The sequence below is a fragment of the Vulpes lagopus genome, chromosome 9 (assembly GCF_018345385.1).
Source record: "Vulpes lagopus strain Blue_001 chromosome 9, ASM1834538v1, whole genome shotgun sequence".
NCBI classification, from domain to species: Eukaryota; Metazoa; Chordata; class Mammalia; order Carnivora; family Canidae; genus Vulpes; species Vulpes lagopus.
This window is the reverse complement of record NC_054832.1, coordinates 69,393,025-69,399,024: the sequence shown is the minus strand read 5'-3', so window position 1 is coordinate 69,399,024 and position 6,000 is coordinate 69,393,025. Positions and strand designations below refer to the sequence as shown.

At 38.7% G+C, this 6,000-nt stretch overlaps 1 pseudogene; it reads right to left on the bottom strand.

Annotated features, from left to right (window-relative positions):
• Positions 1 to 312: 312 nt before the first annotated feature.
• On the bottom strand, positions 313 to 3,767 carry LOC121499097 (annotated as a pseudogene).
• Positions 3,768 to 6,000: the final 2,233 nt, after the last annotated feature.

Sequence of the window (6,000 nt, the reverse complement as noted above, 5' to 3'; positions counted from 1 at the left end):
ACCCTCTATTCCCAAAGAGGGTTCTGCCTATAATCAATTTTTCAAAAGGAAAACTTAACAAAAAATATATCAATGCCAAATAATCTGTTTTTGCTAACAGTTTTGTGTAATCTATATCAAATGTGGTTTCAAGAAAATGTAAATACCTATTTATTAAGAGTAAAAAATGTTCTCGATTAAGTCTAGTAATGGAAACTTCAAACACCATTCCAAAATTAATATGAGTCTGCAGTTCTTCTTTTTTTTAACCATCATCAATATTTATGGAGCATTTACAGTGTACTAGGCACAATAGAACATACAGAAAACATTGCCCCTGCTCTTGAGGAGCTTACATTCTAAAAGAAAAAAAAAATACACCTCTTTTAAAATGGTATTTTTGTTTGGTGTTTTCTGCAAGGTACTGAGGAAATAGTCTGTAGGGTGAGCTTTGGGTATAACTTAGTCCCATCATTATTTAAAGAGAGAAAGAGGAAGGATTTTAAAGGCAGACAATGACAGACCATTCAGGATGGGTAGGGTTTACAAGGAGATAAATACAATCTCATCAACTAAGGAGAGATTTGCTTCAGTAAATAGGATGAGGGAAATAGTTTGTGGGATGCAAGCAAAGGTATCCTTAGACATTGAGTGGAGCCAGAAAGATCATGTGGCCTTTTTTCCAAGTACATGGCCACCAAGTAGGAATGGTTGGTGACAAGACAGAAGGCTATAAAGGTAATCTTGTGCACCTGACAAATAGAAAGAATAAAGGATCAAAATTGAAGGCAGGCTATAACAATATCAAGAAATTCTTAAAAACAAAAGTGATTTGGAAGCACAAAGCTTAGTTAATGCTACCCAATGTCATGATGGGCCAAGAACATTGTGTCTTCCTAAGTTAGAAAATACCATATACCAAAATTTTAAATGGAACCCATTACTTTTTTCCAATCAATCCCCTGTCTCTGAAAAAAAGCTTTTTTTTTTTTTTTTTTTCAGGGTAGGGGAGGAATACGGGACATGGTTGGGAACAGTAGTAGTTATATTAGTAGTATTTTGTTATGATAAACTTTGTATTTAAACTTGGTAAAAGCCCATTAGCTGCCAAGAGGGAATAAGGAATAAATTTCCAAAAATGTACAATTTCCTTTAGAGAGGTTTCAGAACCAAGAATCTAATTTACATGAAAACCTGTAGAGAAAGTAGTTGAAAAGTCCATTCATAAAACTTTTATTCCACTTACAACTACTCAATACATGTGTTCTTAACAATTATGCTTAGATTGTTCATGAAAATTTCATAAGACATTAAACAAAGCTAGCCATCATCTCAAGTTATTTCCCTGTTAACTATTTTTACAGAACATGCATGTTAGGCAAGTATCAAAAAAAAAAAAAAATCACAAGAGCAAAGAATCAAAACAAAACAAAACAGAAAAAAAAAACCCTAAAAAAAGGTTAAATACATGGGATTTTTGTTTTGCTACTATACTTGATATACATAAAGTAATGGATATCAAGCAATTCATTTTTACTGCATCTTTACTTGTACATTTGTTCTTAGGTTGCCTGAAACATTTAAATACAAATAAAAGGAGTGTAGCAAAAATAATGAAAGCAAACAGCAGGTAACTTTCCAAATAATGGAATGTGAACCATTTCTGCCCTAAACCAGAGTAAATTGGGTCACAAGTAAAGGAACACTTCTGCAACTGTAGTCAAAGGTGTGCACATCGAGAATGAGTATTCCACAGATGTAATATCTACAGGATACCCTTTCTACTACAGCCTTGTAAGTGCTCCAAACCTTAAAGTACCCACAATAACTACACCTGTATCTGGAACCAATTATCCCTTTGATTCCCCACCAGGACAAACCAAGATGTGGGCCGTTTTCTTTGCTTAGACGTGGAAGCAGTTTTAACACTGGCCCTTGTGAAGCCACAATGTACCAAAAGTACTATGCCAAACACTTATAACTAGTATAAAAACTCCACATCCCCATATTGGCCACCTCAAGATGAAAACAGATAACTCCCTAAATATTAACTGGCTCTACTCCCCTAATATTCAACATAAAAACCACATGGGAAATATAAAAATTAAAACAGAAGTAACATAAACCTGTCATAAATCGTAAACGAAAAGCTATTTGTGGGACAGCATGAATGACAAATGGTCTACTGTGTAAATTTTAGAATGAGGCAGACAAAAGTAGGAAGGCCGGTTAATTTTCCTCCCCCTTCTCCTGCTTCAGCTTCGTCTCCTAGGGTGTCCGATGTCCACGATGTCAAGTTGTCTCTCAGTAATTGCATTATTAGCGCGCTGTCTCTGTGTGACTCTTCACTTAATGTATCAAGTTCAGCAATGGCTTCATCAAAAGCTGTCTTTGCAAGAGAGCAGGTGTTCTCCGGTGAATTCAGAATTTCGTAATAGAACACAGAGAAGTTAAGGGCCAGACCCAATCTGATAGGATGTGTTGGTTGCATCTCCTTTTCGCTGATTTCAAAAGTTCTTGGTATGCTTGTGACTGATCCACAGTCCCCAGTCCCTTGTCATCACCAGCAGCAACTTCGGCCAAGTAAGGGTAGTAGCCTCCTTTCATTTCAAATAGACGACTCTGCTCTCTGCTTGTGGAGCACTGGGGATCAAACACTTTTCCAGAAGAGACAGTACATCATTGCAGATATCTCTTAGCTCGGTCTCAATTTTCTCTCTGTATTCTCTCTGTATTCTCGAGCCATCTGCTGTTTATTCTCAGCACCGGCCGTCTTTTGCTCAGTACTTGAGACGACCCTCCAAGATGACCTACGGGATCCTACAACATTTTTATAAGCAACTGAGAGAAGATTCCTCTCCTCGTTGGATAATTCAGCTCCTTGCTCAGTTAAGGACTTCGTGCAGGCTGCTAAGTCATCATATCGCTCAGCCTGCTCGGCCAGTTTGGCCTTCTGCACCAGCTCATTTTTATCCATGACTGGATGTCCTGTGTCCCGAGTGGGTGCCGGCGGACCGACCCGGGCTCAGCAGGCTCTGGGCAGCAGCGGCGAGGCTGAGACCGAGCCTGAAGTTCTTCTAATGAAGATTACTAACCTAACATACCAGAAAAGACTACTCATAGGGAATAAGATGATGAGTCGAACTTCTACATGTTTGTATTTTATTTATTTATTCACGAGACACAGAGAGAGAGAGAGGCAGAGACCTAGGCAGAGGGGGAAGCAGACTCTCCACAAGGAGCCTGATGCAGGACTCGATCCCAGGACCCCGGGATCATGACCTGAACCAGAGGCAGACTCTCAACCACTGGGCCACTCAGGCATCCCTACATGTTTGTATTTTAAACCTGCTTCACTAAAGGCTTCCCCTACCTCTGCTTAATCTAGATTTTTTTTAACTTGAAATTTAAAATGAATAATCAACCAGTGTAATATTTGGATACGAGAATTTTCATAGGTAGAAAAATATTGAGTTCCCATAAAATTATTCAAAGAAGCCAATGAGAAGTTGGAAATATCTTGTTTATTCTGTTGAAACACATGAATTCTTAAGGACTTGGAAAGGAAGCAAACAGCAACTTAAAAAAAAATCCTATTTGGGAGCTACTTTATCATTATGTTCTGTCCTCAAAACGATTGCCTTGAAATACAACTTTTTGGGGCACGTAGGTGGCTCAGTGAGTCAAGGATCTGACTTCAGTTCAGGTCATGATCTCAGGAGCTGCATCAGGCTCCCTGCTCAGTGGGGAGTCTGCTTGTCCCTCTGCTCTTCCCTCTGTTGGTGCTCTCTCTCTCTCAAATAATTAAAATCTTTAAAAAACCTGAAAAAATGTTTTCTTCACCTTTTCTGACTGTAAAATTATTTATCAGACTTTTTATCTAAATTATTTTTAGAAGTGTCAAAACCACAATAAACTTTATTGATGCATCCATTCATAGCAAGCTTTCAGTAGACAGGTTAATGGACCTGATTTGACCCCAAATGTATCTGATTTCAGATGGTGAGATATTTATTAGATCCTTGTTTTCACTCCTTGATCTCTTCAGGTTATGCTGCTTCTAGGGTGACTTCTAAGGTAACTATAAGTGATCCTGGCCTCTGGAGTTAATGTCCTGTGTAGTCTCTTCCTACATTTTTATCATAGTGTGTCCACGGGACCAAAAGAATACAGAAGTGATGGTGTTGTGATTTCTGAAGCTAAATGATAAAAGAGATTGAGGTTCTGGCTTTGTGATCAGATGCCTGTCATGAGGATACTCAAGCAGTCCTATGGAGAGGTCCATGTCATAAAGAAATAAGGCCTCTACAGCCAAAAGGGAGGGAGCCAGTTGGAAGTAGATCCTCAAGCCCTGGTCAATCATTCATGGGACTAAAGACCTGGCTGAAGGATTAACTGCAACCCCATGAGAGAGCCCAAGCCAGAACCACCCAGCTAAGCTGCTCCTAGACTTCTAATGCACAAAAACAGTATGAGAATTAATGTTTATTGCAATTTTAAGGTTGTATTGTACTTTTTCATAATGTTTACTTGAAGAGGTTCTTTTTTTTAAAAGATTTTATTTATTTATTTTGACAGAGAGAGTGTGTGTGTGAGCACAAACACACCAACAGGGGGAAGGGCAAAGGCAGAGGGAGAGATAGAATCTCAAGCAGGCTCCACGCTGAGCATGAAGCCTGTTGCAGGACTTGATCCCTTAACCCTGAGATGGTGACCTGAGCTGAAATCAAGAGTCAGACACTTAACCACCTGAGCCACCCAGGTGTCCCACCTGCAGAGGCTCTTGAGGATTGATTGCTACATTCCTCACACTGAGAATTTTTTAAAATTTTTTATTCTATGTTTTTTTAAGACTTCTTTTATTTATTTGACAGAGAGAGACAGAAAACACAAGCAGGGGTAGAGGGAGAAGCAGACTCCTTGCTAAGCAGGGAAGCTGATGTGGGGCTTGATCCCAGGGTTCTGGGACCATACCCAAGCAGAAGGCAGACGCTTAACCCACTAAGCCACCCAGATGTGCCTCAAATTGAGAATTTAAATGAGCCTAAGTGCAGCAGTGATTCTTGGCACAAGCCTAATTTAGCTTTGCAGATTTTTAAATGTGAGAGCCTTTACATATAATCTCACTTTTGAAAAACATATTTATTCTTTTAATAATTTTCATTGTCAAAAATCAGAAAATTTGGGAAAATATACTTCTGTTTTCTCCAGATTACAAGTCAAATATGATTCTGTGGTGGCCATTTTCCTCTCTTTCACTCCATATATTAAAAATTCTGATAGTGAGATCATTAGAAGCAGAGTACATAGGAGGGAAGGGATAGCAGAGGGTTGAAATGTGATCTCACAATTCCCTGTACCAGTTATTTTCTAAGATCCCTTCTCACTCAAAGGAAATCAGTGACAGAAGGTTTTCTATGTTTACATCTCCCCCTGGGACACAGCCAGTTTATCATTTCCTCAAAAACGGAGAGAAAACTGATTTCTCTTTATCAAAATTTGAAGACCTTCAGTAATAAAGATTAAAAGAAACTGAAGCACTCACGGGACAGGAAGTGGTTCTGTCTTCAGCCAATGTGAGATACACGCCTCATGCATCCCCATTCTCATTCCAACCCCAACTTTTACAAAACAAAGAACACCTACCAGCTAACTCAAGACCTATAACACATTAGAGACAAGTGGAGAGTAGTAGGGTCTGAAGCAATTGCATACTCTAGTTTCTGCTGACAAAAAGACTAACGTTGCAGATAATAAAATACTGCTGATGTTTTACTGTTCTGTAGGAGTTGGTCTTTTATTACATACATTTGCAAAAAAATCATTCACCTGCAATTTGGTATATATATGCTTGCTCCTGGTATTGACATGCTTTTCAGAGTGTTCTCATATCTACTTCTTAGCAGTTTTATTATGTAACCAGCTTGAATTATCTCTATTGAACAGGTGACAAAAGGTTTGAAGAGGATTTTCTTGAAATCAGCTAGTTAGTAGCAGAGAAGAATATAATTCAGGCCTCCA